Source organism: Chenopodium album, chromosome 1 (assembly GCF_948465745.1).
Source record: "Chenopodium album chromosome 1, dcCheAlbu1.1, whole genome shotgun sequence".
Lineage (NCBI taxonomy): Eukaryota > Viridiplantae > Streptophyta > Magnoliopsida > Caryophyllales > Amaranthaceae > Chenopodium > Chenopodium album.
In genome coordinates, this window is record NC_137834.1 from 46,464,270 (window position 1) to 46,490,746 (window position 26,477).

The 26,477-nt window shown below is 36.5% G+C and overlaps 1 pseudogene; it reads right to left on the reverse strand.

Annotated features, from left to right (window-relative positions):
• Window positions 1-75: 75 nt before the first annotated feature.
• LOC145632115 (uncharacterized) overlaps window positions 76-26,477 on the reverse strand; it is a 36,169-nt pseudogene continuing 9,767 nt past the window's right edge.

Consider the following 26,477-nt stretch of genomic DNA (forward strand, 5'->3'; position numbering starts at 1 on the left):
ACGAATGTTTGTACTTCAACCAACCATACCAGTTCTAGTGACTTGTCTATTTCCGGAAACAAAGTGATTTCAGATCTACATTTGGGTAGGATAGAGAGCTGTGTTATTGACAGTAAATCCCAAAGACTCGAAATAGGCTTGTTCAGCATCTGCGATGCGATCTTGGAACATTGACCATTCTCTCCGACATCTCTCTCCAACCCGTGGAAAAAAATATTTAGGGGTTGAAAAGAAAATGCATTGCGTTACTGATGGCGGCTTAAGCAGAAATAGAATCCTAAATAATAGGTTAAATTTGTTTTGGGTAATTCATAAGATATACTAAGATATTAATTTAATGTAACTTTTTTACCTTTTTAAAAAAAGTCAAGGTAAAATTTGGCGCCTAAGGATGTCAATGAGGTTTGAATTAAAGATTGTGACAAATTAAAATCTTTGGCTACAGAATATTTCACAAATATGTTTAAGTCAAAATTGCAATCTTTTAATCATCAGGATAATTATGAGCCTAATTTCGTATTAACTGACCTTAATCGTAATGCTATGTCTCGAATTCCTTCTATGCCTTTTCAAAATGAATCCTATGAAATGCCTTGGACCAGATGGTGTGCAGCCTCAGTTTTTACATATACCTTATACCATTTATAATTTTGGTTTGACTTAGGCTCCTCCATTTATAATTTTGTGCTTAACTGCTTCACTTCCTGTGAGGTTCTAGCTAGTGTTAATAGTTCTAGCTAGTGTTAATAGGTCTTACACAGACCTTATACCAAAGATTGAAATTCCTTCCAAAATTTCGGAGTTTAGACCTATTGGTTTGTGTAATACTAGCTATAAATTGATCACCAAGTTAATCTCAGATAGGACACAACCCTTTCTCACCAAAATTATTAATCCTCTACAATCAAGCTTCATCCCTGGTTGAGGATAATATTATAGTGGTGAAGGAAATTGCTCATGTTTTTAAGAAAGCTAAAAAAGGAAAAAATATCTGTGCTCTTAAACTTGATCTCACTAAGCTTATTGAGGATACTTTAAATTTTTTTGGCTTTCCTGTTTCCTTGAGCAAGCAAATCTTGAATTGTATATGTTCTCCTACTATCTCAGTTTTGTGGAATGGTGAAATTTGTGGTTCTTTTACTCCTTCTCGTGGTATAAGGCAGGGTCATCCCCTTTCCTCTTATATTTTTGTCCTTTGTTTAGAAAGGCTTTACATTATGATTGAGCAACATGTTAAAAGAGGTCTGTGGAAACCTATTAAGCCTACTCCTTCCATTCACATGTTTCATATCTTTTATGCAGACGATGTTTTCCTCTTTGGAAACTCTTATAGTGAGAATATTAATGAGATGATGAAAGTTTTGAACCTTTTTGGTTATATGTAAGGATTAAGGTTAAATCACTCCAAATCTTCCATGATTTTTCACCTAAAATGAACCATTTGATTAGGTTTAACATTGCCCATTCCTTTGGCTTTAAATGTGCTATTTCGTTTGGTAAATACTTGGGTATTGAGATTAGTCCTAACATGCTTAAACCTTCCCATTGTTTTGGTCTTCTAGAAAAAAGTATGGATAGGCATAGGGGATGGCTGGCAAAGCTTTTAAATCTTGCTGGGAGATGTACTTTGATCAAGTCGGTTTTGAATTCTTATCCTGTTTATCATATGCAAACTAATCTCATTCCTGTCACTGTGTTAGACAAACTAGAGCAAAGGTGTCGAAATTTTTTATGGAATAAGGTAAACAATATACATTACAGTCTTAGACTTGCTTAGAAGTATGTCACTATGCCTTTAGCGGGCAAGGTTTGGGTATTAGAAGACTTAGGGAATGGAATGTCTCTTTTATGGCTAAACTTGGCTGGACTCTTTTGAATAACCCTTCGAAGTTACGGGTAAGAATTTTTAATGAAGAATATTTGAAGAATTCGACTCTTTTTTATTGCACTCCAAAGTCTTCTCAATCTCTTATTTGGAGGGATATCCTTAAGGGAAGACATCTTCTTGCCTCGGGATTGAAAATTGGGATAGGAAATGATGCTACCACATCTCTTTGGTATCACCATTGGGTAGGGAAAGCTCCTATCTATCTTCTTATTTCTAGTGATGTGCCCCTTCCAAATCTCATTGGTTAGTTAGTAATATCATCAAGGATGGGGTTTGGTATTTAGATGAGATAAATTATCTCCTTCATGCTTCTCTAATTTCGGAAATTCTGGCTACTCCTATTTCTAAAGCTTCTAACTTTGATGACTTCATTCACTGGACTGCTTCAAAATCAGGTAAGTTTACTATTAAGTTTGCTTATCACTCTCTTATCTCATCCTCCTATATCCCCTTCCCCTTTTTCTCTTCTTGGAAATAATTATGGAAAGTCACAGTGCCTTCAAAGTATAGAATGATTCTTTGGAACTTAGTTAATAGCATCCTCCCAGTGGCTAAAAAGCTAGCTCTCATCATGGCTTTGATTTCTCCTTTATGTGCTAGATGAATCTCATATTCATCTTTTTAGAGACTCCTTTTCTTCTTCTATCCTGTGGAAGGATATTTTTGCAAAAATTCAGCTCCCTACTGGTTTTAGCTTTCATAGTTTATTTTCTTTGAATTTGAATGAATGGATTCGATTTAATCTTGCCTTTGATAATCATTGGAAAATGACTTTTACCATAGCTATTTGGCACATATGAAAGCAAAGAAACCCGACTGTTTTTGAGCTTAAAATGTTCAATTCTCGAATAGTCTTTAGCAGATTCATTATCGATTATTAGTGTACTCATCATATAATTGTAGGGAATATTTCAAGCATTACCCCAAACTTGAACCTCACTGTGATCATCATACACTAAATTACGGTGGCGTCCAAAGGGAAGGAAGCTAGAGCAAAAGAGTAGCTAACAAGTTTTAGGAACTTGTAAACCACCCACAGGGTAAAGATTACACCCCTTAACGATCCAGGAGATCGTTAACTCCAATAGGTCTGGAACCATGACTGGTAGTTCGGGAAAGAAGGTACAAATCCAGCCTAAAAGAGATTGAACCTGCCCTAATAATAGGCCTCTATTTTATTCTAATCATATTCATGTGCGTTTTTTGACTAACATGCAATCATTAGGTTAACCCTAAACCTGTTTATCTATGTTGGTTGAATATTAATGCACAAATAAACCTATTATTGGCGATCACTTGGTTATAATCATATTAAACCTTAACAAGATTATTAATTATCTTATTAAGCGTGATTACAAATACTAATTCCCTTTAAACATGCATAAAAGGCGTGATCAAGCAATAACAATAAATAATCAAGCAACATAATAATCATCATAACAATAAATAATCATAATTATCATAATCATGTTAAAGCATAATAATAGCAAGATCCTAGGCATGATACTAACAAGATTAATAACAAACCCTAGTATGTCACTAAGCAATAAAGATCAAATATTTAACCCTAACATGATACTAACATGATATATTAGAAAGAACATAAGAAACATCATAATTGTCATATTTGATATTAAAGTTACCCTAAACATGATATTAGGAAGATCAAAACGCCCGAACATGACACTAGAAATCATAATAATAACCTTGACATGATTTCTATATCATAATATCAATAAAACCATTAAAGCACTTACTTGGATGCCTCGTACCTCTTTCTAATAACAAAATACACGCGTTAGTAACTTCAAGGAAAATAATAAAACAAACAATTAAATTAAATAATTGAAATAAAGATTTGGGACCAAGCCCTCAGAAATTAAAACCTTTCACGTCTAGGGCGAAGGCAACTTCAAATTTGGCTAAGTGTTTCTAGATCTTGTGAATGCGGAATCTTAAAGTTAGAGAGAGAAGAATTCTTAAAAACTAGAGAGAATAAGAAAACTAGAGAATATATGATATTTGATGATTGTTGATGAGAATTAGGGAGAATTTATGATTTTTTATGATGAAAAACGGAGGTTTTAGGAGGCTATTTATAGAGAAAATCAGCCAAACGGATAGAAAAAAAAACAAAGTTTCAACGAGGATAAAACAGATTAGCGCTAGACGCTGAACATTAGCGCCAGACGCTAAGGCAAGCGCCAGGCACCAAGCATTAACGCTAGGCGCTAATCCCTTTCGTCAGGCGCTAACAATTATTTTCAGGCGTTTTCACAATTCAGATAAAATTTAGCCGTACAGAAAGGGCAAAATCATATTTTCCTTAAAATCACTCTTTTATTTTGATTAAAACTCTAAAAAGTCAAACAAAGTCAATTTATCAATGCTAATTGAATTAGGAATGAAAAGAACTTTCTAGAAGAATCTAGAAGACTAAAATCAATTCTAATTGCATCAGCAATGATAAATCCATATTAGGCCCTTCTCTAGATCATTGGGTCGCATCAAACCGGGCCCAGTTTAATAATTTGGCCATAACTTCCTCATTATTCATCGGAATTGGGCTTATAATATATCGTTGGACAACTCTTTTCAAGCCCCATCCAACTACACCATTATTGGACCCATTTCATGGACCAAACCAATTGGATTGACTATTTTCTTAAAATAGGTTTTCAAAAACAGAGAGAAGAGAAAAGAAATTAAAACTATCCACAACACTAGACTTTCCACACTTTCACTTCATTCGATTATGATTCGACACGAAAGATACTCATCACCGGGTTTGGTTTTGGGGAGACACAAATGGGTGTCTACAGAAGCCCCCACTTTGACTGAGTTTGGAGAAACGCAAGTTTTGAAAACAAAAGTCAAAGTAGCGATAGGGACGGAGAATGATTCAGAACGTTCTGCGATCCTAAATCACTCTTGTAACGCCGATACCTGCAAACTAGCGTTAGTTAAAATAGATAAAAGAGTTAAGAAACGCGTATCTTGCACCGTTGAGCACACTTCTCTAAAGGGTAACCGATTTGTTGCTGTTGCATTGCTGTTGTTGACAACCTTCCACAATCTATGGAACGTCATCTTGCTGTTTTGATGTTCACTCGCCTCTGAACAATAGAGCTTTTTTTTGGTTATATTCACGCGTCTCTGAACAAAGAGCTTCTTTTTCTTGAATCATAGTGACAACCTTCCCAATCATAGCAAAAGTTGCCGAAGATTGCCTCATCACGAACAACCCTTCTCAAGTCTCGGTGACAACCTCCACAATCTTAGCTAATGCCGTCGAAGACTGCCCATCTCGTGCCATCTTCTCGAATCTTGGTGACAACCTCCACAATCTTAGAGAATGCCGTCGAAGACCGCCCATCTCGTGCTATCTTCTCAAATCTTGGAGACAACCTACACAATCTTAGCGAAAGCCGTCGAAGACCGCCCATCTCGTGCTATTTTCTCAAATCTTGGTGAAAACCTCCACAATCTTAGCGAATGTCGTTTAAAATAACCTCTCTTGAAGTCATCCTCAGTTGTTGCGATAATATTCCGAAGAAAACTACCGAAGACCAACGCTTGTCAATCCTTAAAGTTCGCTAAAACTTTGCTTTAGCCAGTGCGTCGGCGCTTCTGCTGCTTGTAAACCAGTATGTCGGTGTTGTGAACCATTACGTCGGTGCTTCTGAACCAGTATGTTGGTGCCTTTGTGATGAGCCAATGTTTAGGCGCTTTAAGCTAAGTGAGGCGATCTTTCGTCAGGTCGATCACTTATTTGCGGTTGTAATCAAGCCGACTACTTAATCATGTCAAATTGCTTATAGGGGCTAACTGGCGTACCAAGGAACCCGAAATTGCTAAAAGAGGTTGAAATAACTGCTCTGAGTGGTTGAGCGTTTTGTCGCCGCTGCAATGCCTTTGGCGCTGCGATTTGGCTCTGTCGCCAGACGCTGGGATCTAGCGCCAGGCGCTGAAATTTGTTTCCAGACGCTAGATGTTGTCGTCTGGCGCTGGAGTAGGGTCTTCCCTATTCTGCTCTTGCTGCCGCTGGGATGCACCTGTATTTATCTTTGACTATAGGACTTTGCTAATCTCTTTAATTATTTTAGGGTTGACCTAAGTTTTAATGTCGCTTGACTCATTGACTTAACACGACTCAAGGTATAAACTTGACTCGCTGTGATTGACTCGAGGTTGACTCGACTCGAAGTGAAATGACACGTGTGATTCACGACCCGTGTGTGCGTTGTATTGTGATCGTGCGACTCGAAAATGCAAAAGAGAAAAAATTTTCCGTCATTTTTGTGGAGGGTACCGACTTGCTCCCGAAAAAGAAAAACGCGAAAAAGAAAGAAGCGAAGTTTTTGAAGGTGCATGTTGAATGAGCTTAGTCAAATGTTATGCAAGGATTAATTCATCCTAGGCTATCTCAATCGTTGACTCCATGATGAAAGTATTTGGGTAACTTAGGCACGAAGGCTAAGCACTTCGTACTTTGTGATGCAATGATAAGTGATGAGTGATATGACAAGGCATGTTTCAGCGTTGTGTTAAGATTTCATGACAAAGGGTTCCTAAGGGAAGTATATTTGGTCATGTATCTGTGCAGTGTGTGAAAGTGATACTAAAGTTAAGCTGCAAGGTCTAAGTGTGTGGGAAAATATTATTTCAAGAAGAGTCAAATGATGGTGACTCTTTAGGCTAGGTAAGCTAATGATGTAGGGATCAAGCCCCCAAGTCTAGATCTAAGTAGATAGGGATGAGCATTGGAGATCCCTTAATATGATCATGGTATGTGAATGTGAATATGAATGCATGTTTATTACGGTCGCACCTCGATGTGAGGTTGCCTACGTATCCGTTAGAAATAAGGCCGAACGTAGCTCTAGCCGAACCTCGCACAAGTGCGTGTATACCTCAAAAAGGTCTTTTTAAGGGTTGTAACGTGGTTAGGCTAAAGGTTATAGAAGAAATGGACAAAGGCTCAAGACCCTAGATAAGCCACCAAGGTGTGCAACTTTGCTATTGAATATTTGTATTTTTATGCTTGAGGCTTTCTACTCCTTTTTTTAGCTCTCTTTTCTTGCTATTGCATTTTTTTATTTTGATAAGTGTGGGTAATCCCGATCATGCGGTCTATCACTCACTTGGCATTCATGTTTCTCATGCACGGTACCGAGCACTCGATAAGAGACGCAATCTGAGACGTGTTCATATCGAAGACATTTTCATGTCAAAGACATTGAAACACTTGCCCTTTTGTACACTTTTATTATTATTATTATTTTTATTGTTTTTTTTTTTTTAATTTTGATCTTTTGAAGTCACTCAAGCTTTTTATGAAATTGAAAATTGCATAAGTTACACACCATCCCATCCCAAAGTTAGGTAGATATGGGTTGAAAAATGAAAGGTCTATCGTTAGACGAGGCTCAAAGCGGTTTATCAAAAAAAGGATTGTATATTTGAAGGGTGAAAGGTGATATGATGTGGCTACAAGGGGTGCCTCAAATCATTAGTATACCTTGTGCTTAGTTTGACATGGATTTTTTTTTTTTTTGAATGCAATGCAATGCGATCATCATATGCAAGGAAATAAATGCTCATTTTATTAAAAGGAAAAAAGAAAGAATCTACAAAATTAATCTAAGGGAAAAGAAAGGTGTCTATGCTAGACTTATTGGGGGAAAGGGTAAATAAAAAAGAAATAGAAAAAAGAGGTCATGAAATCTCGTCGTTGAAGCTTGCTTCTGTCTTGTGTCGTTCGCTTTATTATCACTCGCTCTTCTTGCTAGCTGGAGGCATGGAAAGCTTGTTATTATCGATCAAATGTTGGATAGCCTCCTTTAGCGTCCAACAACTCTCAGTTTTATGACCCCTACCTTGATGATATTTGCAATGTGCATATGGATTCCAACTAGACAATCTCTTTTCAGGCGCGGGATCTTGAATAGGTCCAATGGGAGTAATGAGTCCCTTAGCATGGAGTTGATCGAAGGCAATATCGTGACTCATCCCAATGGGGGTGAATTCTTTCCTTAGTTGCTTCTTAGATCCATAGTTATCCATGGCTAAAACTTCATTATGATCAAAGGTACTAACATTGTTACTAGAGTGGGCGTTTTCGGAAGAAGAAGGATTGTCGTTCTTCTTTCCTTTCCAGCCACCGTGGTTACTATTGTTAATAGCTTTTTGCTTTGCGAGGTCATCTTCGATCTCGATACCTATGTCATAGACGGCTTTGAAAGTATTCAAGTTGTGTTGATATTTTAAGTGCTTTGAATACTTTTCTTGTAAGTTTTTGATGAACATCCTCACGGACTCTTTTTCGGTGGGCACCTCAATCATCTTAGCGGAAGTTTCCCTCCACTTATTGAAGAAAGAAGTAAAGCTTTCATTCTCTTTTTGTCTTAGCATCTTAAGTTGTCTATAATCGGTTTCGACTTGAATATTGCATTTATACCTATCAATGAAAACATTTACCATTGATTCCCAGGTAGAGGTTTTCTCTTTATCAAGGGAGAAGAACCATTGTTGGCAAACGGTTTCAAGGGACAAGGAAAACAAGGAATGAAAGACTTTCTTATCAACCCCCTTAATGTTCATTATAGTTTCAAAGGCTTTTAAGTGAAGATTAAGGATTATCTGTTGCCTTGAATTTTGGGATGTCGTTGGCATTGAACTTTTGCGGAAGAAGCTCCTTGTCCACCAAGACCCCTTGCGAACTGATGCCCTGAAACTTGTAATCACTAGATAGCTTGCTCAAGCTTTCTTGCATAAGGTCCATTTGTTGTTGCTTCACAGGGTCATTGATTTTGAGGACTAAAGCCTTCAACGCCTCAGTCACGTTAGTCAATTGATTCCTAAGTTCGTTGACTTCTTCTTGAGTTGCCATTATCTTCTTAACTTTCCTCTTTTGACGAATCGGTTTATCAAAAAGTAAGACTTGAACAAAGAGGTTGTCCTTGATTTATCGCCCTTCTTTTCTTGACCAAGTACTGTGGAAAGGGAAATTAGGGATATTGACTGTTAATTATTTGACTCAAACTCTATTCAACATGCACTGGATCGAAGAAGGTAGAAAGAATGAAAGTTGTGATATGGAGAAAGATGATGTATAGGGAGAGATATGAAAAATTAGGAATAGAATGTACCCCCCAACTCAAATGACGAAAAAAAAAACCGACTCATGCATGAACCTAAGACATGATCATGGTGACATATACTCAAAGTGTATGCTAAGATTACTGAGTGTAGGTGACATGTTAAGACTCGTGTCATGACCATGTGGCTAGACTATGTGACTAGACTCAAGAAAAGACTAAGTTAAGACTTCACGTATATGCATTAAACTGGACAGGTTGTAATCTTTTAGTCATTACTTTTGATATGTGACTCTGATTTAGATGAAACCAACGCCAAATTAACGATAAAACTCGGGGCTACAGATCCATAGGTTGTACGACTCGTAGTTCTTCCTAGAACTCCGGATATGACCAAAACAAGATGATGCTTGTACAGTATACGGGAATTAAAAATCCGGGTTGACTTAAAGGGACTATGACTCGATTTTAGACATATTTATTAGCTCAAATTAGTTAATTAATTAATTAAGCAAAGTCCTTTAGTCATTAATCAGTTTATTAAGACTTATTTACAAACACAAGTCAAACCAAACGGTTAGTTTAGTCACATGTAAGTATGCACAAGTAAGAGATGCACAAGTAGTCAAGTAGTCACAACATGATGCAATGAATTTGCAACCTAACCATGGCTCTAGTTTTCTAAAGTTCGGGATATGGGTTAGTCAAAGAGGGTCCATGGTTAATTTTCCGGATGCACCGCGCTGAAGCCTAACCGTGAAGGGTTGGCGCGAGTGGATGGGACACTGTGAGTTAAGAAAAACTCGCTTCCATGGTTTGGTGAATTCAACATTCTCGGATGTACCCTTTGTTGCACAGAGCGTTCAATCAGGTAGATGGAGCATGAATTCCTAGAGGGTTATGTCCATATGTAGAACACATATGGGTTTCGGAAAAGTGAGAAAAAACTCAATCAGGAAGTAGGATCGAGCAAATAGTGCTAAAAACTGGTTAAAATTAGAACGCATATTTCTGGTTCGGTATTGGAAGAACTTGGCGCCAGCGAACAGAGGCCGGCGCCAATGATTTGGCTTTAGTGCCTGGCGACAGAAGCTGTCGCCTGGCGCTAAAGTCAAATCAGTGGCGCTAGACTCTGTTTCCTGACGCTAGTTCCTATATGCCTTAGCAGCTTTCTGAGCTCGATAAAATTTTCCAGTTTCACGCAGCATTATTTCGATTCTAGTTGTGAAAGATATTCCTCAAATTTCCTACGCGTAAAAATCCTATGTTTTTAACTCATTACGGATGGTCTTTCCAATGAGATCTTTTTTATGCATATGACAATAATTTTAATCAAAATTACGCACATGAAATACTTAGAACTTTTCGAGTCTCATCCACTCATTTTAAATCATTTCCGAAATAAATTTCAGGAATTAAAATAGAAATCCTCCCCAGTGGAGTCGCCAAAAAACTGTAGGGAATATTTCAAGTATTACCCCAAAGTTGAACCCCACTGTGATCATACACTAAAGTATGGTGGCGTCCAAAGGGAAGGAAGCTAGAGCAAAAGAGTCGCCAACAAGTTTTAGGAACTTGTAAACCGTTCACAGGGTGAAGGTTACACCCCTTAACGATCTAGGAGATCGTTAACTCCAATAGGTCTGGAACCATGACTGGTAGTTCGGGGATAAAGGTACAAATCCAACCTAAAAGAGATTGAACCTGCCCTAATAATAGGCCTCTACACTAGTAGAAAAATGTACATTTGCGTCACCATATTTACGTCACTCATTCTAAGAAGCGAAGCAAATGTTTATTTTTACCATCCTTTTAAGTTATTTGCGTCGCATATTATTCAAGAAGCGACGCAAAACTCAAGTTCATTTCAGCTTTCTATCATTTGCGTCGCTCTTATTTATTAAAGTGACGCAATTAATAAACTTATTTGCGTCACTCATTTGTTAACAAGCGACGCAAATAAGTGATTGAGTAAATTGTGTCACTCTTTTACTAAATGAGCGACGCATATGAGCTGTGTACAACATTATAAACAAGGTTATTTGCGTCGCTTTTTTATAATAACTCTTTTGGCTTTAGGTTATTCTGCGATTTTTGACCTTAGTTTTTCATCACATACGCCTACATTCACCAAACAAAAAGAAAAAAAGCAAGAGTTCTTCAATTCCAGTGAATTTGTACAGCAAAACACCCACAAATTCGTCTCTGAAATCCAACAAATTCGGCCAAAAAACTGTGATTCCCTAGCAAATTTAACATCTAAAATCGCAGTCAAGTTGAAGAGCCATAATCGGCAGCAAATCCGAGCAATTTAGAGCAAAAATTTAGACCAAAAACCCTAAGAAATTCGAACCCTTAAACCCAGAAAAATTGATTGTTTCCGACCAAAAATCCCCCATTTCACTAGTAGAAAAATTGAATTTGGCACCGCCAAATGGCCGCCGGTTTTTAAAAACCGGTGGCAAAAAAATAAGGGAAAATGGGCGGGATTTTGTGGGAAGGGTATTGCCACCGGTTTGAACCGAACCGGTGGTCAAAATATTAATTCCACCGGTTCCAAACCGGTGGCTTTGTTTAAAAAAAAAAACCGCCCCCTCCCCTTTATAAACCCCTAACCCTAACTAAATCCTCTCTCAGCCTCTCTCTTCCCTCCCCTCTCCTCCTGCTCTCTCTCTCTCGTCTCACTCTCTCCTGCTCTCTCTCTCTCGTCTCACTCTCTCCTGCTCTCTCTCTCGTCTCACCCCTCTCTCGTCTCACTTCTTTTTCCTCCTTTCTCATCTCAAAGCTCTCTCGTCGCCGGCGGTGGTGTTAAAAACTTTTGTGGTTGGTGGTGTTAAAAAATTAATGGTTTTTAAGGTTAAATTCGACCATGAAATTTCTAGATCTAGACTTTTCATGGTCGAATTTGACCTTACTAAACCAAATTCAAACCAATTTCGGTTATAAAGGTATGTTTTTTGGTTTTTTTTTTTTTTTTTAAATTTTCGCTTGTTTTTTGGTTACTGTCGTGGTGGTTCTGGCGGTGGGTAGGGTTTTAGTTGCGGCTGTTGTGGTTGCTGTCGTGGTGGGTGTGGCGTTGGGTAGGGTTTTGGTTTGGTTGTGGGTTCGGTTACGGGTTGTGGTGGGTTTGGGTGATGGGTCGTGGTGGGTTTCGGTGATGGGTCTTGGTGGCTTGGATGCGGTTTGGGTGGGTCTGGGGTTGGAGCTGGTGGTGTTGGGGTGGTGTTGGGTGACGGTTGGTGGTGGTAGGGGGGTCGTGTGTTCTGGGCGAGGGTTTGGGCTGGGGTTGGAGCTGGTGGTGTTGGGGTGGTGTGGGGTGGCGGTTGGTGGTGGTAGGGGGTCTTGTGTTCTGGGTGGTGGGTTATGGTAGTTCAATTTCTGTTAACAGGGTTCATTTGCTGGCTTGCTCTTGTGCTATCTGCCTTTAATTTTATGTTCTTGTTTTTGTTAAGCAATGACATTTATCAAATATGTAATTTCATGAAGAACTACAGCGGAAGGAAATCAAAATCGTGAGATGATTGAATAATATTACTTTTGTCCTGGTATAGTTTCTATGTGTTGATCTATAATCTTGATTTTTTCTTTGTTGGTTTGGATATAGGTTGATAGATTGTCTTACAAAGAGCAGGAAACTTCTCTTCTGCTGAAACTTAATCGTCTAGAAGAAGCTGCGAAACTATACAGATTGCTGCTCTCCATGAATCCTGACAATTATAGGTTTTTGGTGTGACTTAGCTTGTATTTAACAGTGACTAGTATTTTTTTTAAATTTTTTGGACCAAAATTGTAATGTTACAGCCTTTTTTAATGAAAATATGTAAGTATATATATATGTTAGTGTTTATATATCAATTTATGTGGAAAAAATGCAAAAAAAAAAAAAAAAAAAAAAAAATTTATTTTTTTGGGCCATTTTTGCCACCGGTTTTGAACAGAACCGGTGCCAAAAACCCCTTTAAAAAAAGCGGGAATGGGTTTTAGCCACCGGTTAACCGGTGGCCATAATAAATATTACCACCGGTTAACCGGTGGCAATAATCATTTTTGCCACTGATTTTGAACAGGTGGCCTTTCTTGGGGTTATTGCCACCCCCCAAATGACCACCGGTTCAAAACCGGTGGCTTAGGGGTGTTTTGAACCGGTGGCTAAGTGGTTTTTTCGCCTAGTGTAATTTCGAGCAAAAAATCAACTCAAAAGCATACGAATTCGAACCCTAGAAACCCCAAAAAATTCAATTTCGGTCTTCAAGTTCGATTGGGGGATTTCGAGGGGGGATTTCTAGGGTTTTTGGCAGCGACGCAAAATACCCTAAGAAATTCGTCCCATTTCAGTCATAAATAGAAATTGTTCGAATTACAGTCAAGAAATTACAGCAACAATAGTTGATTTCAAGAAATTACAGCAACAATAATTGTTCGAATTACGTCTTTTTTCTAGGTTTAAGGGTTCGAAATCCCCCATTTCAGTCATAAATAGAAATTGTTCGAATTTCAGTCAAGAAATTACAGCAACAATAATTTGAGGGGGGATTTCGGCTTGACATTGTTGAATTTGTGAAGTCAATTTCACCTAAGGTAAGATTGCTTCTATTTATGTTCAATCTTTTCATGGTAGATAGAATGTAGCATTTAACTTGAACAATGACTTAGTTTAATTTCAGGTTTAGTGTTAGTTCATTAATTAGAAAATATATATGGCAGATTTTAGTTGAATATATAACTGGTTGCATCTTTGAGCTACTGATTTTTGAGCTGTTGGTTTGCAATATATTACTGATTTCAAATATATAACTGAAATCGAGTGCATAGTATGACTATGTGAGCGGTTTTGAAAAAATAGATAAGCCACGTGCTGTCGATTGTCATCCTGGCCATTAAATTCAGTAACATTTACCCTTGTTTTTCAACTATCTTATCTTTAATTTGCTGTAAAAATGCTGTTAAATAAATTACAAAATACATGTAAAATCTATGACACAATAATGTTCATGGAATGTGCTCAAAATAAGCTTTTGTACCCTAGCGGCCTAGCATCAATGAAAACATATATGAAGCACATAAAGATAGATGCTATCTTGATCTAAATTTAAAAATAAATGTGTATGGTCTTTTACTTTTTTGTTGGAAGCTATATATAAGTGAATGTAACAACATTACTTACATAGATGAGATTAGATCCTAAATCTTGATTACCATATACAAATTAATAGATGGAAGAACTAAAATTTGAGGTGATGATTTTAGTTAAAAGGTTAAATATATATATATATTCAGGGAATGTTATTAATTGAACTTATGGATTGGATGTCACGATTTCACAAATTTCAACTTATAACAAACGTGGAAATTTTAACCTTTTAACTAAAATCATCACCTCAAATTTTAGCAATGTTGTTACATTCATTTATATATAGCTGTTATAAGATTTTTTATTCATTGGACTTTGATGGCAATATAACTTTGATGGCAATAAAGACATGGATTAGTATAAGATCTAAATACCTGCGGATGGCTTAACACTCGTTTCAGGTCTTCAAGTTTTACACCATGATTGGCTAATAAGCAATGCCGAATAACAACTTTTATTTCACATGGCAGATTAAGTTGAATCAACTATGTTGGTTTAATATATGTAATTTTTTATGGCAGATTCTTAATTATGCGGAAGTGAATTCCACAAGTTGCTCGAGGTTCTGGTTGTGGACAAACGATTAAGGCGGTAGTACGCATACGAGATTGTCTTCACTTGTGGTATATATATCTGAACCATTCTTTGCAATATTAACTTATTTGTTCTGGTTGGTATAATGATTGTGAATTGTATGAGATTTTTAATTGTGATATAATTGATTGGAATTGCAATAATACTTGCATCATTGGCTTAGATACCCGTTTAGGGCTTACTCATTAGGAGTAAGTCTTGAATAGTCCCCGGTTTGGGACTGTTCTTGAATGTTCTATCTCATTTAGGTGATAATTACTTGAATTGTTTTTGGGTCTAAGAAGATCATGGCTCACTATTTCCCGATTGTTCTTTGGGTACATATGTTGATAGCCGATTATCTACATTTTGTGCTTGGAGAACTATAGGGAAATGCTGCCGGATTTTCTTTAGAACCAAACTTTACAAGTAGTTATTAGTGAGATAGGACATTCAAGAATGGGTTAGGTTGGAGTGATAAGGACCTTATTGGATCATCCGAAGTTGCATTTACATGATATAAACTTTGAATGAAAATGTTTGATGCCTTATATTCTTGTTTATGGTTAAGGAGCTATATATGTTACAAAATATACACATTATCTTAAAATTAATTTTGTTATCCAGTGGTTGAAAATGGATCGAAGTTGGATGTATGGTAAACGAAATTGTACAAGTTTTTTACGAGGAATTGAAGAGTTTAGCACTGTTGCCTTAAACACCAAACAAAGAATAAATCAAAGATTATTCTTTGTCCTTGTTGTGACTGTAATAATTCGAGGGGATATCGTGATATAGTTGATATTAAAGATCATCTAATTCGTCTTGGGTTTATAGAAAACTACACAAGGTGGACATGGCATGGTGAGAGCATATATATTGAGGCAAGTTCTAGTTATTGTCCAAGGGAAGATGAGAATCATTGTGATGATGATAATGAACACCAAGGTGAGGATATCGATACAGCTGATATTGGTGTTGAAAGTGAGAGTGAAGTGGAGAAGGACAGGATAGATGAAATGATGCATGACGTTGAAGACTATTTCACAGAGTGTCCCCAGACATATGATAGTATTTTGAGAGCTGCAGAAACCCCGTTATATCCTGGTTGTACTAAGTTCACTAAATTTGGTGCTATTATGAAGTTATTCAACTTAAAGGCGAGCAATTGTTGGACCGACAAGGGTTTTACGCAGTTGTTAGAAGCCTTAGTAGAAATGTTTCCCGACGGGAATGAACTTCCAAACTCCACCTATGAGGCCAAGAAACTTATGTGCCCCTTGGGTATGGAGTATGAGAAGATACATGCTTGTCCCAATGACTTTGTGTTGTATCGAAATGAGTATGCTGATTTGCATGAGTGTCCAAGGTGTGGAGTTTCTCGTTACAAGATGAATGATACTAGCGAGTTGCGTAAGAAAGGGTCTCTGGCTAAGGTATTATGGTATCTTCCAATTATACCGAGATTTAGGAGACTCTTCTCGGATGAAAAAACTGCAAAATTATTGAGGTGGCATGCTGATGGGAGGAAGAAAGATGGGTTAATGAGGCATCCTACTGATTCCTTGCAATGGAGGAACATTGATCAAAAGTTCAAGGACTTTGGTGAAGAAGATCGAAATCTTAGGCTTGGTCTTCGTACAGATGGAATGAACCCATTTGGGACATTAAGTACCCAATATAGCACTTGGCCGGTTCTTCTAACTATCTACAATTTGCCTCCTTGGTTATGCATGAAGTCTAGATACATTATGTTGTCCCTTCTAATATCTGGGCCTAAACAACCTGGAAATGACATTGATGTGTATCTAGCGCCTCTCATTAAAGATTTAAAATTGTTGTGGAATGAAGGTGTCCAAATGTTTGATGCATATAGTAAAACCAATTTCACTTTACGTGCCATGATTTTTTGTACGATAAATGACTTCCCAGCTTATGAGAATTTGTCGGGGTACACTATGAAGGGAACAACTCCTTGCCCCATTTGTGAAGATGATTTGGAGGCATTGCGCCTAGACAATTGTGGCAAGCATGTATACATGGATAATCGAAGACATCTTACAGAAGACCACCCTTTTCGATTCAATAAGGATGCTTTTAATGGAAAAGTGGAGTTGAGAGAAGCTCGTGGCCCTTTACGTGCAAGTGAGGTTTATCAGCGGGTCAAAGACATTGAGAATGAGTTTGGTAAGCCTTACAAAAGAAAATCAACTGGGGGTTACAAGAAGAAGTCTGAGCTATGGTCTCTTCCATATTGGAGACATTTGGAAGTTAGACATTGTCTAGATGTAATGCATATTGAGAAAAATTTCTGTGATGCCATTGTGGGAACTTTATAATATGCCAGGAAAGACAAAGGATGGAGTTAAAGTAAGAAAAGACATGGCTGCTATGGGTCGTTCAGAGTTGGCACCCGAATCTCGAGGAAAACGCTGGTATCTTCTCCTAGTTTGCTTTACCTTGTCTAAAAAGGAAAAAACTAGCTTCTGTGAGTCATTGCATGGTTTAAAGGTCCCGGCTGGATTTTCTTCTAATTTTTGTAGACTTGTGTCAATGTCTGACTTGAAATTGGGTGGCATGAAATCTCATGATTGTCATGTCTTGATGCAACAATTATTACCAGTTGCCATTCGAGGAATTTTGCCACCTCAAGTGAGGTATACGATTATAAGATTATGTGTCTTTTTTAACACTATCTGTAGCAAGTCATAAATCCAAGTATTTTAGATGACTTGCAAGCAGATGTACTTGAGACAATGTGTCAATTTGAAATGTATTTTCCCCCATCTTTTTTTGACGTGATGCCTCATTTGGTTATTCATCTTGTACGTGAAATTAAACTTTGTGGACCAGTGTGTATGAGATACATGTATCCTTTTGAACGAGAAATGGGTGACTTAAAGGGAAAAGTCATGAATCCGGCCAAACCTGAAGCTAGTATTGTACAACGAACAGTTGCTGAGGAAGTGGCAGCATGGGTTGCTCAATATCTTGCACGTTCACAGAAAATTGGGTTGCCAAAGTCTCGACACGATGGGAGGCTTGGAGGTCAAGGTAATATTGGCAGGAAAAGGATACCCATGGGCTTTGAAATGAAAAATAAGGCCGATCAAGCTTTTTGTGTTGCAAAATCTTAGTGAGGTTCATCCTTACTTGGAGGAGCACATGCTTTTTCTTAAAAATAGATTTGCTTTACTATTGATTAGGAATTCATATCAAATAAGAACGATGATAACAACAAAGCGGACAAAGAAAACATGCAAGACAAACTGAAAGTAGTTGAAAGTGGTCACGAAACAAAAGAGTCCAACACCAATCCAAAAAAAGTTTTTCTTATGGATTATGCTTTGGAAAACTTGTCTCAGAAGTGTGGGTCTTTGAATAGTTTGTTATCTTCATTACCCGAAGGTGAAACTATTAAGGTAAAGGTTGATGCTTGGACCTTTAGTTATGAAGACAGTAAGGACATCATTATCAAACGTGAAGATGTCAATCAACTTCTCACGGGAGCTTGGCTGAATATTTCAGTTTTGCAAGTTTTTATGATGTAAGATATTCAAATTTCACTCTTCCCATATATACTTATTTATTACCATTTATAATGTTATTACATGATATATATGTAGTGCCTTGAGTGACTTACTCGATACGGTGGATGTGGCTTCCATTGGATTCATGTGTCCGGAAATGATTTCAGAAACCTATTTGCATAGTGATACAGATCGTATCCTACTATACATGACACATGTGATGGAAAAACAAAAATCTAAGCAGTTCATCTTATGCCCATACCATGAAAAGTATAAACTTTGAACTTGTATTTATTTGAACTTTGCAAATTGTTGATATTATTTTACTCTTTTACAAATGTGTGTCTAATTTATTATGTAGGAATCATTGGGTTATTTTGGTCTTATGCATGGCTAAGCGTGAAGTCATCATCTTTGATTCTGTGAGGCAGAAGCGAAATTTAGCAATTAAGTTTACAATGACAAAGTAAGTCTAGTTTGTTATTAATGTCATGATTTTATGTGTGTAAGGGTAATATATATGTTATTTGTTTCAAATGTGTAGTGCTTTTCGAAGTTTCAAGGCATTAAGTGGACAATCTAGGGGAAGTAAATTGACATGGCATTTGGGACAGGTTACCTTAATTTCTTACCCTAACTTTTAGTTTCTTAATAATTTAAGTATAGCAATTTAATTCAACTTATAAATATATTACATGTAGTGTCCTCAACAATTGGGTGGACGTGAGTGTGACTACTACGTCATGCGTTATATGTACAAAATACTTGAACATCACCATAGCAGGGAGGATCTTATTCAGGTACGAGTTGTCAAATATTTGATTTTTGTTTGATAAATACAATTTGATGTTAGCTACAATCTTGAATTAAAACTTTCCTCTTGTATATTTGTTGTGTTGATAGGATTTTTCAAGAACTACACCGTACACCGAGGAGGAGATAAATGAGATTCGAGATATTTGGGCAGAGTATTTTATATGTAATGTTGAACTTTAGATTTACACTTAGCGCATGTTGGACTCTTGTTTTGGATTATAGGCTTGACATGAATGATTTTGGTTAATTAGTGTTGGGATGATGAGTATAATGTCTATGATATTGAGATGTAAATTATTGGACAGGTTGTTAATATAATGTCGTCATTCCCAATTTTATGGGTAGGCCAAATTACAAAGGAGACTCTGCCGAAATTTACATTTGCATTATTCAATAATATTGCATTTTAATTTCAATTATATTAGCGTTAGCATATTACTTTATACCACTAGTAAGGAAAACAGGTACTACAAACATATACAAGACAATTATTATAATTAAAAAAAAAAATTCACCTCATTTGCGTCACTCATTAAACAAACAAATGACGCAAATAAAGCAATTTTGTATTGTCTAGTCAGTCATTTGCGTCACTCCTATATAAACAAGTGACACAAATAACAAACAAGAAGTTTATCAAAAGAGTCATTTGCGTCGCTCCTTTATAAAGGAGTGACGCAAATAACAAAAAAGAAGTTTATCAGAAGAATCATTTGCGTCGCTCCTTTATAAAAGAGTGACGCAAATAAGAGTCATTTGCGTCGCTTTTTATAAAGGAGCGACGCAAATGACTCTTATTTGCGTCGCGCCTAGGAGCGACGCAAATGACTTTTAAATCATTTGCGTCGCGAGCAGTTGCGTCGCTCATAGAAGCGACGCAAATACACTATAAATGAGCGACGCAAATGAGCCTTTTTCTACTAGTGCTACTTTATTCTGATCGTATTCATGTGCGCTTTCTGACTAACATGCAATCATTAGGTTAACCCTAAACCTGTTTATCTATGTTGGTAAAAAATTAATGCACAAATAAACCTATTATTGGTGATCACTTGAATTATAATCATATTAACCCTAAACAAGATTATTAATTATCTTATTAAGCGTGATTACAATTACCAATTCCCTTTAAACATGCATAAAAGGCGTGATCAAGCAATAACAATAAATAATCAAGCAACATAATAATCATCATAACAATAAATAATCATAATTATCATAATCATGTTAAAGCATATATAATAATAGCAAGATCCTAGGCATGATATTAACAAGATTAATAAGAAACCCTACCATGTCACTCAGCAATAAAGATCAAATATTTAACCCTAACATAATACTAACATGATATGTTAGAATGAACATAAGAAGCATCATAATTGTCATATTTGATATTAAAGTTACCCTAAACATGATATTAGGAAGATCAAAACGCCCTAACATGACACTAGGAATCATAATAACAACCTAGACATGATTTCTATATCATAATATCAATAAAACCATTAAAGCACTTACTTGGATGCCTCGTACCTCTTTCTAATAACAAAATACACGCGCTAGTAACTTCAAGGAAAATAATAAAACAAACAATTAAATTAAATAATTGAAATAAAGATTTGGGACCTGTAGACACCCATTTGTGTCTCCCCAAAACCAAAACCAGTGATGAGTGCCTTTCACGTCGAATCATAATCGAATGAAACGAAGTGTGGAAAGGTCTAGTGTTGCGGAAAGTTTTATTTCTTTTCTCTTCTCCCTGTTTTTGAAAACTTTATTTTAAGAAAACAGCCAATACAGTTTGGTTGGTCCATGATATGGGTCCAATAGTGGTGTAGTTGGATGGGGCTTGCAAAGACCTTTCCAACGATATATTATAAGCCCAATTCCGATGAATATTGAGGAAGTTATGGCCAATTTACTAAACTGGGCCTGGTTTGAGTTTTAAGTACGGCCCAATGATCTAGGGGAGGGCCTAATATAATTTATCATTCCTAATGTAATTAGGAATGGTTTTAGTCTTCTAGAACACTCTAGAAGGTCTTATCATTCCTAATTCAATTAGGACTCTTCAGAGTTTTAATCAAGATCAAATAGCATTTTCGATTGGAATTATATTATTTTATCTTCCAGTACAGGAAATTTATCAGATTTTCGAAAACGCGTGGAAAATCAGTTTGGCGTCCAACCCCAGGCCTTGGCGCCTGGAACCAGGATTGGCGCCAGGCGCTAGCCATTGGCGTCTGGCGCTAGCCACTGGTCCTAGCGCCAACTAGTCAGGGCTGGCGCCAAGGTGTTTTTGCGATCATCAGAATCTGTTTTGTTAAATTATCTTCTTTGGCTAATTTTCTCTATAAATATCGTATCAAAAACTCCGTTTTCGATCACCAACTCTCATCAAGATTTTCTTGATTATTCTCTCTCTTTTCTAAACTTTGTTTTCACATACAAAATTCCACATTCGCAAGACTTAGAAACACCTAGCCATATTCGAAGTTGCCTTCGTCCTAGACGTGAAAGGTTTTAATTTCTGAGGGTTAGTAATTTGGCCATAACTTCCTCATTATCATCGGAATTAGGCTTATAATATATCGTTGGACAACTCTTTTTAAGCCCCATCCAACTACACCATTATTGGACCCATATCATGGACCAAACCAAACTGGATTGACTATTTTCTTAAAATAGGTTTTCAAAAACAGAGAGAAGAGAAAATAAATTAAAACTATCCGCAACACTAGACTTTCCACACTTTCACTTCATTCGATTATGATTCGACGCGAAAGGTACTCATCACCGGGTTTGGTTTTGGGGAGACACAAATGGGTGTCTACAATATTACATGGCAAAGCAAAGATCACATATAAGCCAAGCAATTCAAACACTCTGTAGTCATGGAGTCCTCCTCCAAAAGGTTGGGGGAAGCTCAAAACCGATGGAGCTTAGACTGCTATCAATATGGCTGCAGTTGGAGGTGTTGTTAGAAGGGATGATGGTACGTGGATCATGGATTTTTCAAGCAAATACAATACAGTTTCAGCCTTTGCAATTGAGCTCCTTGCTAATAGAGAAGGTATTTCCATGGTGAAAAGACTTGAAGTGAAGGATGTTGAGCTTGAGGTGGATGCTCTTTCTTTGAGGGTTATGCTTACTCAGGTAATAATCTCCATCATGAATTGGCTGCGGTGGTGAAAGATATTGAGGAGGATATCAAGTACTTCGATACGTTTGAAATCCTTCATGTGAAAAGAAACAAAAATACTGTTGCTCATGAGTTAGCTCAAATTGGGATAGTTATGAGTATTGGTCCGCTTGTACCTCTCTTGCCCTGATGCTATTCTGCCTATCTACAATGAAGAGTTAGCTGCAATTGCTGCTCTGAATGCTGAGGAGGACTCGGATGAGGAGTAATTTACTGCAATCTATCCTAGGTTATACTATAGTTGCTGTAAAAAACTTGGTGTTACTTGCTTTTCGGTTGGGCACAGTATATAAACTTAGTGTTAAGGCCATAAATTTTGTTGTTAGATTATGGTCGCATACTTCTAGCTATTTATTAGCCTCTTATTTTGCCTACGGAATGAGGTTGATCTTGTTTTTATGTAACAAATCTAATTAATTAATATAATCGTCTTTTATGTGTTAAAAAAACGAAAATTTATGTAACCTCTGTTTTTATTTATTAGCAACACATTTTGGCACACTCATAAAGGAAGATATTAGATGAAGTAAACGGATAAATTGGTTGAAAAGAAAATGTTAAGTTGTTAATGGTTTCGATTTTATGGCTTAATTAGTCTATTCTTCTTTTTTCTAATCATTTTCTTAATATCATGACTAAAAGATATGTTACATAAATAAATTCAAAATTTTGACATACGGTATTGTAAAATGAACTAGTAAGGAAACGCCGCCTGCTTTTTTGGGATGAAGATAATAATATGCTTATTAATGAATAAAAGAGATGATACCCCTTCCCATCCTGAGCTTCACCCTGTGCAAATAATTAATCCAATATGAATTTGTTCACACTAAATTATAACTTATATTTTTAAAAAACATAAACAAGAGAAACAAAACAAGTTCACCTGGTTCCCAAGTTAGGGAATTGTTTGATGGACTATCCACTGTGAATCTATTACTCCAATCTTTTCATGTGCTGGCTGTATTAAGATCAGGAACTCATACAGTAAATAAGTGGTGATGGAAGACCTAAGAATTATTAATCATAAATAACACCAACCTGTACTCCTTTGGATGATTAATTTGTTAAAAAAAGTGTGTATTAACACCAACTTGTACTCCTTTGGATGATTAACACCAACTTGTAATCCTTTGGATGATTCATTGTTAAAAAAAGTGTATAAATAAGTTGGATGATTAACACCAACTTGTACTCCTTTGGATGATTCATTGTTTTAAAAAAAAAAAGAAAAAAGTATCCGTACAAAAACATTTAGAATTCAAGGGTGTATTATTTTAGAAAATAAGTTTATATCTTATATATCATAATCAAAAGTAAAAAGCGCGCTTGCTAGCTCAGTGGTCGGAGTTGGAGATTTGAGGCTTGGGGCCAGGAGGAGAAGGGAGAGGGGTAGTAAATGTTGTAATTTAGTCTCATAAATTATTCCAAAGAGTGGTAATCATGAAAGTAATGACAAAACCTCAACCCACATCCTCAAAGCAAAGTCATGACCCCAACCATACACCAAATCATTCTGGAAAGTCATAAAGCACAAGAATATTTGGTCATTAATAAATTAGTAAACAAAAACTAGAACAATTAGGGTAGGTAAAAGAATGGACACCTGAATCATGTGCCAAACACAACGCCATGCCTTATTTGAGAATACTGGTGCCATGATTTCAATGAACCAGTAAATAAACAAATTCTAAAAAAAAAAATATTTGCAAGCATTGCGAAATTAAAAAATCTAATCGTAAAACCAATCTTATATAAAAAAAGGTCACAACTTTTTAGGATATTAGTGCCATGATTTCAATGAAACTGTAAATAAACAAAATCTAAAAAAAATATTTGCAAGTATTGCGAAATCGAATAATCTAATCGTAACCAATCTCATATTAGGAGAGGTGACAACTTTTCTGAGACATAATGAAATAAACCGTGACTTATAATTCTTGTAAAAGGGAATAGTATTAGTATATACATACATACCCTGCACACGGTGGAGACTGAGGATCAGGGCACCATCTGGGCTTTTCCTCGATCGCTCTACAAATGCAAGGAGAAATAAAAATAAATAACGACGAATTTTGTGTCATGCTTAAAAGGCCGAGTGAGAAAGGGATAAATTCTCATGCCATTCTTACTTGTGGACTTCACCATCACCTTTTCTCTTTGTCATTTGCCATGTTAGACCTACGTTTGGCCCTAAGCCAGGCTGCGAAATCTCTACCCCATGCTTCTTAACCAACTTAAGATATCTAAAACACATTAAAGGGTAACTTAAATTAATCTGGTCTAGATAAGTCAAATGAAAGAAAGTACATAACTTAGAATTTCGATGTTATAAACAGCTTAGACTTCTGCATCAAAGTGTTCAACCCCAAGATCTTCATCCCATATAAATATGTAATCGTATGCAGCTACAACATTAGGGTGCAAAAATCGTTTAGCATACCACCTGAACAGAAAATAAAGGAAATCAAAGTCACCAAAAGCTTAAGCGGATGGTGAAGCTTAAGATCAGTTTATATTTTCTATCATTCCCCCTCATGTCAAAGCCTTTTGAGCTTAAACTTGTGACCTTCATGTCAAGTTGGCTCTGATACTATGTTATAGAACATTAGGACCGATTCAATCAAAAGTTTAAGCTGGTGGTTGAAGCCTAAAATCGGTTTATATATTCTATCATATACAACTTTTAAAAACAAAATCGACTTTGAAATTTCTAATCCATGTATTTCTTCTAATGAACATGAAAATATTATATGTTCAAAGGCGAATGGATTAGAAGGTAAAATCACTCACCATTTCGTTTGTTTCTGGGCACTAACATGGATAGCGCGCTTTGACCACTCAAATTCATCCCATTCACTTGTTCGTCCATCATAATGAAACAGGAGAATAGTAAAGTTGACTGAAAACTGTGAGCATCAGATTCAGCACACGAACATATATTTAATTGAGGAACGGAGGTTAGATCAAAAGAGTCGTGGTTAAACCTTTTTAACATAAGTATCAATATTGGCCTTGTTTGACAAATGGCTGTTGGCGGTTGGCTGTTGGCTGGTTCACTTGGCTTGTTTGACCAGCTGGAATATTTGGCTGTTTATAATGGCTTTTGAAATTGGCTGTTTAAGCTGGCTGTTTATAAAAGTGTTTGGTAAATTAATTGTTGGTTTTTTATTAGATAATTTGTGGGCTAACAAGCCAATAGCCAACAAAAAAAAAGCTACTTAAAGTAGCTTTTTCATTTTAGCTTTAAAGCCAGCTTTTTCGCTGACTAAAAAGTCAATTACCAAAGAATTTTTTAGCTGTTTGACCACATAAAAAATCCAAAATCTAAAAGCTAACCAAAAAGACATCAAAGAGTCATTTACCAAACATGACCATTGTATCTTAGATCATAGCGTACTGTAAAGGCAATGAGGTACTTTGGTTTGCTACTCAGGTCCTGCAAATTAAAATTTCATTTTAAATTATGGTATAAATTTGAATTAATAAGTATCAGACCATGATTTGACGACTAGATAAGATTATGTATAGTTTTCCTAAGACCACAGGTAGCATGAACTTGAGGTCGTACATAATTTCAAAAAGACATAAACTCTAGGAATTGGATAGAAGATGCACCTCTTCAGGAAGACCCCAGAGTTTGTGTTCATAAAAATCAGTCTCAGATACAACAATTCCAGGGGGTAATCTTTCAGCTCCTGGTGGATTTGTTGGTACCCAAACCTGCAATACATTCGAAATTTCAATACATGTTATCAGTTAAAACAGCTCATATTGTTACTTTCTTTAAGCTTAGATGGTTACTTAGGCACTTGTGATTAAGTGTATCGACTTAGTCTAATCCTAGTCTATGATACAAACACTAATCAACTATTTAACTGAATCAACCCTGTTAGTCGATCGAGGCCTATATCCTCCTTAAGAAAGTCATACCCTTCATACATTAAAAGTACAAAACTAAAGCACTATTGACATTTGTATGATATGCTCTGTAGGCGTCGTTTGAAGTGCGCCTACGTTAAAGCATGTTGTGAATATGCTTGACACTCTTAGGAAGTGGGAATTGACATATAACAATAAATACCCCCAATTTCCTTTTCCACCCAGTACTTGGTCGAGGAGAGAAGGGCGATTAATCAAGGACAACCTCTTTATTCAGGTCTCGCTTTTTGATAAACCGATTCGTCAAAAGAAGAAGGCTAAAAAGATAATGGCAACCCAAGAAGAAGTCAATGAG